We start from the raw sequence: 13,120 nt of genomic DNA, 5'->3' as shown, positions 1-13,120 counted from the left end.
CTCGGAATTGTCGAGCTCAGGTGGTCGCCGAAGACTTTGCAGGTGAGCTGCTCCTACTGCAGGGGCCTGGCAACATTCCACATTCACTGTCACGGACACAGCCCATCGCTACTCTTCTTTCCTTGTCCATCAAAGCCATAGCATAGCATAGCATAGCACAGCATAGCCTGGCACAGCCTATCACAACCTAGCACAGCGCAGTGAATGCAATTAAACTGCACACAAGTAAAGCAGCAGCAGGGTGGATATCTGCGTGGACCCAATGCGTCACCACTTGTGCATCACCCTTATCAGTCAGTTTTTTACAGGTCTAGACTCTGCTGCTGTGGGTGAGGCTGCTTCGCGCGTGGCCTCGTTCCGTCGTCACGCCTGCTTCTTTGTTTTTGTTTTTGTTTTGGTGAGTGCCGCGATTTACTCGCGCGCGGCAGTTTCACTCCTCTTCTATCTTTCCTGGTGTTTTTCCTGTGACTATATCCAGTGGATGAATCTTTAGGTCCGAGGTTTTCTTTTTTCGGTTTGCTGCGGCGAATGTGCTGACGGTGTCAATGACGTTGACGCATGCTGTAACTGAACGGTGTATAACCGTAGGATGCGAGAATCGATCGTACCGTTTCGTCTGACGAAGGACTGATTAAAGAGGCTGACTGTAGACTCATTGGTAGCCTGGTCTCCGGTACTCGGAGTTAGCGTCCAAGGACGGAGACCAAGTGTCACATTCCTAGTGGAGTGCTATAGCATGAAGGTTGTATTGGATGGACTAAATTCCACGATAATTCCATTTAGGTTAGGTTTCACTATAAAGTTAACTCCTGGTGGGGTCTCATCGAATATCATCGATCGGGCTGCTGGAGTCCCGACGATCGCTCGGCTCATTCCGCTTTTCTTAGATCTTGCTTGGCAGATCTACAATGAGAAGTATTTTGGTTGTCGGTGTGCTAGGAAAGGCTGCCGATTCGCCCAGTGTTCCTCATGGCCTCTGGGATGTCCCCACTTGCCAGCCTTGCATGTGCAGTGCAGCCCTTTTGATACTTGGGGCCTACAGTGGCAGTCGGTATTCCTTGACGGCAAAAGACAACCTGGAGGTCCGAGCATGGAAGCTGGTCTTAAGAAAGGCCCTGTCCCAAATTCCAAGGTTCGCACCCAACGTTTGCTGAGTAACCAAAGCTCTCGCCTGGGTTGATTGAATCAGAGCTTGAGGCTGATATATGCCACGATCGTAGTCTGTTCCAGCCGAGGTTATCTTTCTGGTTGAGCGGACGAAAGGAAGTTAGGTGGGCGCCGGCGCTTCGAGTTACTTGCGTTTCTGAGAAGCAATTCCACACATGTTCGAGAGTGTTGGTATAAGAGAGTCAATGGTTGAAGGTTTGGTTCACGTCTCGGAGGAAGCGTTGTCAAGATTGTGTAGTGTTCCCCCCGTGCTACTTCGGTTTGTAAGGAGAGTTTGAGAGGGCACTGCCAAGGGTTAAAGACAAAAGCAAAATGCCCGAGATGGTGGCTTCCTGTTCTTCTCAAAGATTTTCGGCTCTTCTGGCGTTTCAAAGAGATATCGATTCGACTTGTCCCACCCACATGGGGAAGACGTCGAATGCTAGAAGAGACGAGTTCAGTTTCCTTGAAAGGAAAGCTCCGGGCTACAACCAAGTGCACCATGGCGACCCCTGGCAGCAAAATTGGTCCGATACTTTTTCACAGTTTCTCCCACAGTCCTTGAGAGGGAGGTCAGAATCTCTCTCCCCATCCCGGGCGGAGGAGACTACGGCCTCGGCTTCTTGCGGCACCCTCACCCTATCCCGGGGCAGATTTTCTCCAAAAAGCTTTATCCGGAATGCGCTAAAGCGAGCATTCGCGACGGACGATTTCGCCCCGAAGGTGAAAAAAGCCAAATTTGAAGAACAATACTCTACTGCGGTACCGATGGAGTGCTGTTAGAATTTTTCCTGAGCTTTTATTTGATAAGCGAGACTATTTGTTTGATTAGCGTGTGCATGGAGCATACCTTACGTAGGATTTAGAACCAGGCAAAACTGTGCGATATATCTGTGCGATAACTGCCAGCAATCGACAAGTAGAGCAAGAGCAATCAATACGTAGTAGAAGCGTAATCAATTTGATGTGCTTGTGCTGAGAAGCCAGGAATTTATCCAAAACTTACTCGCGGCTACCGTTTGATCATATTAGACTTTAAAGCGTTTGCAAAGTATAAGCTTGAAACTACATCTTCTTCTCCTTGTCCCAAACCTCTTTCATCAATTGTGTGGCCTTAAACAGCAGTTTCCTTCACATACAAACAACTTACCATCAGTTGCCAAAACATACGTTATAAACACCATGGATGAACTGCAACTTTGGTTGCCTTGCGGCATTCTGCAGCGCACTCTGGTCATGCATGTGGCTTTGGCTGGTGAACTGCTGTCTAACATTGAGACATTCAACTAGAGACCTCCCCAATTCTTGGCCTACCCAACGGCTTTGAGAAGAGGTTTAATCTATCCTCTCACGAAATTATTCTCAGAACACCGTAGAATCACGCAAATTTGTGAGATATATTTGCCATCACGATGAATGTTTCATTGAAGCTCTAGAGTATGTGCGCACAAGAGTGTGTGTGGCATTCTTTCTTTTGAGAAAGAAATCACTTTGAGGAAGTGTTGCCTCTCTGATGGACACCGAAATGGATGTGTAGATATACAACAATCACGAGGATTTCGAAGAGTATTACTTGAAAGTTAGAACTTTGGCTTGGCATGGAGTAGAAGATGCTCATGTCAAAAAGAGAAAGAAATAAAAAATGAGATAAGCCAAGAACATGGCACAAGCAATCACTTCCCTTCCAAGGAAAAGAATGTGTTGCTAAGGAAACAAACCAAGTTATAAGGAGGTATGTTGAAAGGGAGATATATCACAATGTGTTGTTATTTTTGTTGTGGTTTTTTTTTTTAAGAATAGACTTTGGATTATTAATTTGCAAAACAAATGTTTTGAAAGGTTGAATTGTATGATATTGGAAGTCATAGTGTATATTAAAAATAGTTCACATGACTTGATACAAGTCTTATGAATTCATAGTTATAACATTTGTGTTTGTGTTTTATATGATACATAATTCACTAATTCTCTTCACAAGTCTTTTAAATCATTTTAAAGATTTTGAGATTTTATTTTGTAATAAATAATAATAATTCAATATTTTTTTAAATTAAAAATTAAGAAATGATTTTGGAACATTTTGGATCCAAAAAAATATTTGAGATGTAAAATGATGCAATAATTTTTTTAATTATATATATATATATATATATATATATATAAGAATAAAAAACAATTATTTTGAAGAAGCAAAAAAAATAACAATTATTTGGTTTGTTTTTTTCTTAAAATAATTTATTCTAATACATAGGCATTACTAAAAAAATTGCAATAGTATTATGTAATATATCTGATAGAGACGATTAAATTCAAGAAATAAATGAAATAAAAAAATTAAAGTCTAAAAAAAAAATATTTATAAAAATCAAAATTTTATAACACTACAGATTTAAGCACTAATACATGAAATAATGATTATTTATTTTATTTGAAAAATATAACATAGTTATTAGGCCAATAAAGATGCTTAATTTTTTTAAGATACTTAATTAAATCAATCCAAATAAGTTTTTAAATTCCTTCAAATAAAGTACCACTATAAAAATTAATTTTTCTTTTTAATTTTTTTGAAGTAAGATGTAAGAATTATTCATTATTAAGGTGTCTAAATATGTTCTTTAAAAAGTTCAAAATATTATTAATTATTGATATATACTACCAAAATAGATAGATGTATCATTTATATCTCATATAATTTTTAATAAATTTAATATTGTTACTAAGTAAGTAATATGTAAAATTCAAATCTCAACTACCAAATACCAATGTTAAAAAATATAATATTATTTATAGTTTCAATAAATATAGAAAAATATCATTAAATAAGTATTAAATATCAATAAAATTTGATTTATAGACTTAAACATATTAGTTAATAGATCATATTTATTGTTAAGAACCATATATAAGGATTCAAAACCAAGGAATAGAATTAATCTCGATATTAGAACAATAATTGGATACAAGACAAGAAGGTCTTGACTAGATCACAAGAAGTGAGTTATCTAGGCTAAGGATCCCCTCAGTCTTGACTCCTATATATATTAGGTCCTAGGAAGCTTCTTGAGAAGTTTTTATGAGGCTTGAGAATAAAGTAAGCCTAATATCCTTCTTAGGCAACTTCCTAAATCATCTAAAGCCTCCTAGAACCTTCTAGGACCTCCTATGTTTTTTTAGAACTTTCTTAAAATCTACTAGAACCTTGTAGAACCTTTTAGAATCTCTTAGAACCTTCAAGAGCCTTCTTAAAACCTATTGGTACCTTCTAAAACCTTTTAGAATCTTCTAGAATCTTTTGGAACCTTCTTCAGTTATATGTTCGTGACATTACTTCCTCTTTTAGCTTCGAGGTCTCCAAGAAGCAATGTTGCAGTAAGTTAGTATATACGCAAGAAGTTGAAGATCTGTCGCATGGTATTTGATATATATTCCAATTATTTTTTACAAGGTAAATGGTTTATAAGCCCTTGTAGCCATCAATAGTGCCCCAAGCTTTTTACTTGTGACCAAACATGAACTTTAGTATCTTCATTATGGAATTTTCCTGCAAACACTCTTTCAAGATGTCATTTATAGATAAGTTCTACCTCAAATACAAGTAATGGTGACCTATTACTAGGTATCCTTTGATGTCTTTGTTGTTCATGTAGTTCTTCATTTTAGGGTCATCTCTGCAAGCTATTTGGTTGAGATGGTATGACTGACAAGGCATCTATCTCTTGACTATCCATATCATATAAAGTAGGCAAGACCAAAAGAATATAAACAAATTATAGACATGAACTCAAACTACTAACTTATACTGTTCTAAACATTTGACAACAACTGCCTCTTTAGAGGTTCCTTCCTCTCCTTCTTTATGAGGCTAAGAACTAAGAATCTTCATAGTGAAGCCATCTTATCAAGCTACCATTCTTCATCTTGCCATTTCTTCACCAATAATTGATTTCTTGCAAGATATATAATGTGCCATCTTGGTCAATCGATCAAGAACTATAAAAATAGTGTTAAATAAGTTTGATGGTGGGAGATTTGTAATGAAATCTATAGAGATAGATGACCATGGTTGTCTTAAAATAGGAAGGAATTGAAGAAGTCCATATAGCCAATGTCGAGGATTCTTTGTCCTTGAACAACTATCACATGATAGTACAAATTCCTTAACGTCCTTCTACATTTTAGGCCACCAAAAGTCTGTAGGTAAAAGTTCCAAGGTCTTATTGAATCCAAAATGTATGATTGTAAAGAAGTCATGGCGTGTTTGAAGAATGCACAGGTGAGTTGGTCCTTTAGGAATGAACAAACATTCTTCAAAGAACAAGATGTTGTCTTCATATTTGAATTAAAAAGACTCTCAAGGAAGGTTGTTGGCAAGATGCTTGATTTTAAGAATAAGAGGATTTATGTTTGAAGCTTTACAAATCTGATCAAAAAATGATAAATCCACAAGCATGGATACATTGGTTATTCAAAGATGAAATTGCTCAGGTTTTAATAAGGTTGTCCGTTGTTGGTCATATTTTGCCTCGCCTTCTTTTGGTTCAAGGTAGGAACGTCTTGATAATGCATTTGATAACTCTTGTTGGCTCTCAGATTGATATGTGATGCAAAAGTCAAATTGTGATAAAGATATACTCTGACGTGTTTGGCGACATTTCAAAACTTAGGTTGGCATGAAGTATTCAAGATTCTTGTGATCTGTATATATAGTCAAATGATGAAAGGTGCCTTCAAGAAAGTGGTGCCATTCTGTCACGGCCATAATCATGTAAGCTAATAATTACATATAGAAATAAATAGAAGTAAGTAAAAGTAGATAAAAGTAAGTTAATTCTATAATATTTAATATAGAAGCTTCCTAGAAACTTCCTAGACATTGTTTTGACTTCATAGGTGTCTTTAATTGACTTTTTGGATTAGAAACGTGGTCAACAAGTTGGCCATGTGCCACACATGTTATTAACTTGAAGATCAAGCTAACTATGTGGCCCACACGTAGAAAAACTTGCCTTGTAAGTCAAGGCATGTGTCCTACAAAGTCAACACATATTGGAGGTCCTATAGAACGTCACCACGTAGCCTCTAGTTCGATAGTATATATAGAGACAAGAGTGAAGGCTTCTTCACTCTTGTCAACTCCTTTCTTGCTTCTAGTCCAGGTTCAAGAGTCTTTAGTTTCTTGTCTTGTGGCAATAGCCATTCCAGTTTCCTTTTAATATACCTACTTGTTTATATTTTGACTTATTATATCGAGATAGCCTTTTGGTGTATATTTTTCCTCATCGAGTCTTTGTCCTTGACAGATTGACAAGAGTACACTTACAAAATCATAGCTTTATTTTTTCTTGAGTAAGAGTGGATTACCCCTTTCTCTTGACAAGACATAAGCGTATTAGAAGTTTGCGGATTACCCACTTCTAAACTGATATTGTTCTTAGTATCTTCTTTGTTATCAAGTCTTTTTTTTCTTTTGTCTTGAGCAATATCAAACAAATTTTTCTTCTTAGTGTCATTATGGCAGAGCTTGTTGAAATGAAGAGTGCAATGGCACAAATGCAAGAGCAAATGAGGGAGTTAATGCTTGCGATGCATCAACTCAATTCACCAACACATGAAAGAACAAGAATAGCAGAAAGTGGAGATATAGAGATGATCGGAGCTGCTTCAACATCTACAACAAATCACGTTCCTTCTCCAATTGTACAACACCCTATAAGCACTAGAGAACCAAGAATTGCCTTACCTGAGAAATTTGATGGTACGAGATCAAAGTTTCGAGGGTTCATCAATCAAGTACAATTGGCAATTGAACTCCAACCGCAAAGCTATCCAACTCCAGGATCACAAGTCAGGTTTATTAGCACTCTACTTTCTGGTTCTGCATTATCGTGGTTTTCGTCTTTTCTTGAACAACGAAATCTAATATTGGACAATTTGGAAGCTTTTTTGGCGGAGTTTCGATCTATGTATGGTGAACACGATGCAACTCGTGTTGCAACAAATAAGATCCGAATTTTGCTACAAGGAAATTGCTCAGTAACAGTATATGCTTCACAATTTCGACAACTTGCAATTGACATCAAGTGGGATGATGCTGCACTCATCAGTCAATTTCTTTATGGATTGCAATACGAAGTAAAGAAATTGATGCTCAACTTACCTGATCCTCAAACTTTGAGTCAAGCAATCGATTTTGCGATAAAATGTGATAATCGACTTTTTGAATTTCGATCCGAGAATCATTCACGGGAACCTCAACGTTATTACTCAATGGCAACATCAACATCTTTGCCAAACGTACATTCGGAAGTAGAAGACATGTAAATCGATGGGGTATGTTTTAAACCCCTAACTGAGCAAGAAAAGATTCGTCGTCGTCAAGAAGGATTATGTTTATATTGCGGAGAACCTAAGCACACTGCTCAACATTGTCCAAAGAAATGAGGCAACTATAAAATGAGGGGTACGACGGTCAAAGAAGACAACATGTCAGAAAACGGATTCGTCCAGCTACAATAGGGACCGTGCAGCTGGAACCTTGTACAATTCCTAATGAAGGTCCTATCCTCTCCTCAGAACCCTCTCCTTGTTTTATAATAGACTTATATTTAGGACCTAAGAATTACAAAGCCTCTGCTTTATTAGATTCGGGAGCCTCAGCATGTTTTTTAGATGAACAATTTGTTAAAAGTCGTAAAATATCCTTTGTACAGAAACCTAAACCAGTACATGTAGAAGTCATAGATGGTCGTCCCTTGTCTTCTGGAGATGTCACTCATGAAACTCATCCTATAAAAGTAACAATAGATGGTCATGATAGCTACATAGCTTTTAACATCATTAAATCCCCGTCCAATCCAGTTATTTTAGGTTTATCCTGGCTAGAAAAATATAACCCTCGAATAGATTGGAATTCGCGTAAACTTGACTTTTCCCAAAGCGTTATTAATAGTTCTACCAACCAAGTAAAAAATTATAAGTCTAGTATAGTAAAACCCGTACTGATAGGTGCAAAAGCATTTATACATGCAGCAAAAGAAGGATCAACTTTTGCTATTTATGCTGCACCTATTTCTGAAAACGTAAAGACTTCAAGTGGCATTCCAAGTCAATATCAGGAGTATCAAGACGTTTTTGAGAAAAAGAATGCAGATATTCTTCTTGAGCATCGTCCATATGATTGTTCAATCGACCTCAAGGAAGGAACTCAGCCACCATTTGGACCAATTTACAGTTTATCGCAAGATGAGATGGCTGAACTCAAGACATATATTGACGAGAATTTAGCGAAGAATTTCATACGCCATTCAAAATCTCCAGCAGGAGCTCCAATTCTATTCGTAAAGAAAAAAGACGGATCTTTACGAATGTGTGTTGATTATCGAGGACTCAACAAGATCACAATCAAGAACAGGTATCTATTACCTTTGATATCAGGACTCCTTGACCAGTTGAATCAAGCTAAGATCTATACAAAAATAGATCTAAGAGGAGCATATAATCTAGTACGGATCAAAGAAGGAGATGAATGGAAGACTGCGTTTCGAACCAGGTATGGACATTTCGAATATAATGTCATGCCCTTTGGACTCACAAATGCACCAGCTGCTTTTCAACATCTCATGAATGATGTATTTCGTGAATTCTTAGACAATTTTGTCGTCTGCTATCTAGACGATATCCTGATCTATTCTAAGAACGTCGAAGAACATGAAATACATGTTCGTCAAGTATTACAAAAACTTAGAGATGCAGGATTGTACGCCATGATGGAAAAGTGTGTATTTCACACTACTCAAGTTGACTTTTTAGGATACATCATTTCAAATGATGGTCTCATGATGGATTCTAAGAAAGTCCAAACAATCATGGATTGGAAGATTCCAAGGACAGTAAGAGATGTCCAATGTTTCTTGGGATTTGCCAATTACTATCGGATCTTCATCAAAGATTTCTCACGAGTTGCAGCTCCACTTACACGCTTGACTAGTAAAGATAAATTCCAATGGAATCAAGAAGCGGAAGCAACATTTGAAGCCTTGAAGACATCGTTTGTCTCTGCACCAGTCTTATATCGTGTTGATTTTTCCAAGGCATTTTTTATGGAAACAGATGCATCAGATTTTGCCTTGGGTGCAGTTTTATCACAAATGGGAACAGATGACAAACTTCATCCGATAGCTTTTCATTCAAGAAAATTCTCAGCAGCCGAGATCAATTATGAGATCCACAATAAAGAACTTCTTGCGATCGTGGATTCCTTTCAAGAATGGCGTCATTATCTAGAAGGCGCTTCTAGACCAGTCACTGTGTATACAGATCACAAGAACCTCGAGTATTTCATGTCAGCACGCGTGTTGAATCGTCGTCAAGCTCGTTGGAGTATGTCTTTGTCAAGATTCGAGTTCATTATCACTTATCAGCCAGGAAAACAACAAGGTTTGTCCGATGAATTATCTAGACGTTCTTATTTTGCACCAAAAGAAGGAGATGCAGCTTTTGAGCAACAAAGAATGGTCTTCTTGAAACCGAAGCAATTTCATCTCCGAGCAATGAAATCAACATTGACTGTTGATTCAACTTTTCTCAAGCAAATCTAGTCCAGTATGTCCTCAGACCCTCTTGTTTATGATATCGAGAATAATTCTTCCAAGTCTCATGATCCTTCTAAGTTTGAGTTCAAGAATAATCTATTATATTTTGAAGGACGCCTATATGTTCCAGAAGGAGAAGCACGTTTACGTGTTCTTCAAGCACGTCATGACTTTCCAGCAGCAGGGCACTTTGGATATAATAAGACTTTGGAACTCATATCAAGAGATTTTTGGTGGCCACAAATGTGGAAGTCAGTCAAAGACTTTGTACAATCATGTGATATTTGTTCAAGATCAAAAATTCCTCGTCATCGACCTTACGGACTTCTTCAGCCATTACCTATACCAGAACAACCATGGTCTTCTGTTTCTATGGATTTCATCACAGATCTTCCAAGCTCAAGATCTTATGATTCTATATTTGTGATAGTAGATCATTTCACCAAGATGGCACATTTTGTGCCATGTACAAAATCTATCACAGGTGAAGAAACAGCTAAGCTTTTCATTGATAATATCTATCGCTATCATGGATTACCTAAAGATATCATATCAGATAGGGGAACTCAATTTGTGTCAAGATTTTGGAGGACCCTTTTCAAGATTTTAAAAGTGGACATAAAGCTATCTTCGGCTTTCCATCCTCAAACTGATGGACAAACAGAGCGCGTAAACCAAGTCTTGGAGCAATATTTAAGGTGTACTATCAACTACCAACAAGATGATTGGACAACCCTTCTGCCATTGGCAGAGTTTGCTTATAATAATACGGTACATTCTTCCACGCAACAAACACCTTTCTTTGCCAATTATGGCTATCATCCACGACTTGATACTTTTGATTTTTCAAAAGTTGATGATCCTGCAGCAGAAGATATGGCAAATCGGTTGTCAGAGTTACATGCAATAATGAAGACGTAATTGAAGGAAGCTCAAGAACGACAAAAGATAAACGCAGATCTATATCGTAAGGAGCAACCACAACTCAATGTGGGTGATAAGGTATGGCTACTTCGTCGCAATATCAAGACTACTCGACCTTGTGACAAGTTGGACTATCATAGGCTTGGCCCCTTTTTTGTTTCTGAACAGATCAACCCAGTTGCATATCGGTTACATCTATCGGAGTCAATGAAGATCCATCCTGTATTCCACGTGTCTCTTCTTGAACCATATAAGACAGTGGATATACAAAGAAGAAGACAAATGCCACTGCCTCCTATAGAAGTAGATAATAATGAAGAATTTGAGGTGGAAGAGATATTAGACTCAAGGCGGCGCCGAAATAAGCTAGAATATCTTGTTCATTGGCGCGGATATGATATTAGTGAACGCACATGAGAGCCATCCAGGAATCTGGGAAATGCATCAGCTAAAGTCAAAGTTTTTTATCAACAACATCCATCAAAACCAAGATGAAAATCTTTCTTATAAAAGAGACAAGATTGAGGCAAGATAACATTCAATTTCCTATCCTTGTTTGTATTTGTGACGCTAATTGGATGGAGAGCCAACAACCAGCGGATTCAACTTAAGAACCTTCGTTTGCTGACCTGCCGGACGAGACATTACGATTGTCACAACCTTCAAGACGACGCAATCGAGATGAAGATCTTCAAGAACGACATGTTCTTCCTCGAACAGATGGTGAGATACAACGCGTTTGGTATCACGATTTGGGAAGGGACTCTCGATGTTTGGTGATTTTGCTAGAGGTAGGAACAACTCCTGATGGTGTTCCGAATATTCTATTCGAAGGAAGTTACGAAGGCCTCAGCAATGATCAAATAACTGGGTGGTCTTCCCGCCCTGGTATAGGACACTACCGATGGTTGAGAGGCCCTATCAATCATCTTCGAAGAGAACAGAGATCAGAGTATGTGGCGAATACAATTCGTCGCATCATAGATTTCCTCAACATATGATGACTGCTCCTCATGGAACTCGTCTCTAGAAGGCGGGGTAATGTCACGGCTATAATCATGTAAGCTAATAATTACATATAGAAATAGGTAGAAGTAAGTAAAAGTAGATAAAAGTAAGTTAATTCTATAATATTTAATATAGAAGCTTCCTAGAAACTTCCTAGACGCTGCTTTGACTTCATAGGTGTCTTTAATTGACTTTTTGGATTAGAAACGTGGTCAACAAGTTGGCCATGTGCCACACATGTTATTAGCTTGAAGATCAAACTAACTATCTGACCCACACGTAGAAAAACTTGCCTTGTAAGTCAAGGCATGTGTCCTATAAAGTCAACACATATTGGAGGTCCTATAGAACGTTGCCACGTAGCCTCTAGTTAGATAGTATATATAGAGACAAGAGTGAAGGCTTCTTCACTCTTGTCAACTCCTTTCTTGCTTCTAGTCCAGGTTCAAGAGTCTTTAGTTTCTTGTCTTGTGGCAATAGCCATTCCAGTTTCCTTTTAATATACCTACTTGTTTATATTTTGACTTATTATATCGAGATAGCCTTTTGGTGTATATTTTCCCTCATCGAGTCTTTTTCCTTGACACATTCTTAGAAAGAATCTACAACAGCAAATAACTCTTTATTGTGGATTTTGTAGTTAATTTCTGCTGTTGAATTTTTTTTAGAATGGAATACAATTGGATGAAGTTTGCGATCTTCTCCATATTGTGATAAGACTGCTCCCAATACAAAGTCTGAGGCATCGGTCTCCATAAAATAGGGCTTGTTGAAATCTAAATGTATCAAAATTAGAGCTGTTGTGAAAGCATCTTTTAAGCTTTGAAAAGCTTTCTCTGCTTTGGGACCTAAGTCTAATTTGTCCTTGCATGTCAACCGCGTAAGTGGAGCAACAATCTTGGAATAATTCTTAACAAAAATCATGTAGGAGTTTACAAATCTAAGAAAGTATTGGACATCACATACAGTTTTTGACTTTGCTCAATCAATGATTGCTTATACCTTCTTTGGATCTATAAAAAGGCCTTTGTTGGAAATAATATATCTAAAAAATTCCACTTGCATGGAATATATACTTCTCTAATTTTTCATATAGCCTAGCACTTCATAGTTTTTCCAGTATAAGACAAAGATATTTTTTATGGTCTTCTGGATTCTTGGAAAAGATCAAAATATCATCCAAATACATCACAACAAAGTCATCAAGGTGCTAGTGAAATATGTCATTCATTAAGTGTTGGAATATGCTTGGATCATTGATAAGTACAAAAGGCATGATATTGTATTCAAAATGTCTATATCTGGTACAAAATACTGTCTTCCATTCATCTCCTTCTTTAATGCTTACCAAATTATATGTGCCTTATAAATCAATCTTTATAAAGATCTTTGATTGGCTAAGTTGATTAAGAAGTTTGGATATCAATAGCAATGGATATCGATTCTTT

The sequence above is a fragment of the Physcomitrium patens genome, chromosome 11 (assembly GCF_059467195.1).
Source record: "Physcomitrium patens ecotype Gransden chromosome 11, ASM5946719v1, whole genome shotgun sequence".
Taxonomy (NCBI): Eukaryota; Viridiplantae; Streptophyta; class Bryopsida; order Funariales; family Funariaceae; genus Physcomitrium; species Physcomitrium patens.
This window is presented reverse-complemented; position numbering follows the sequence as displayed.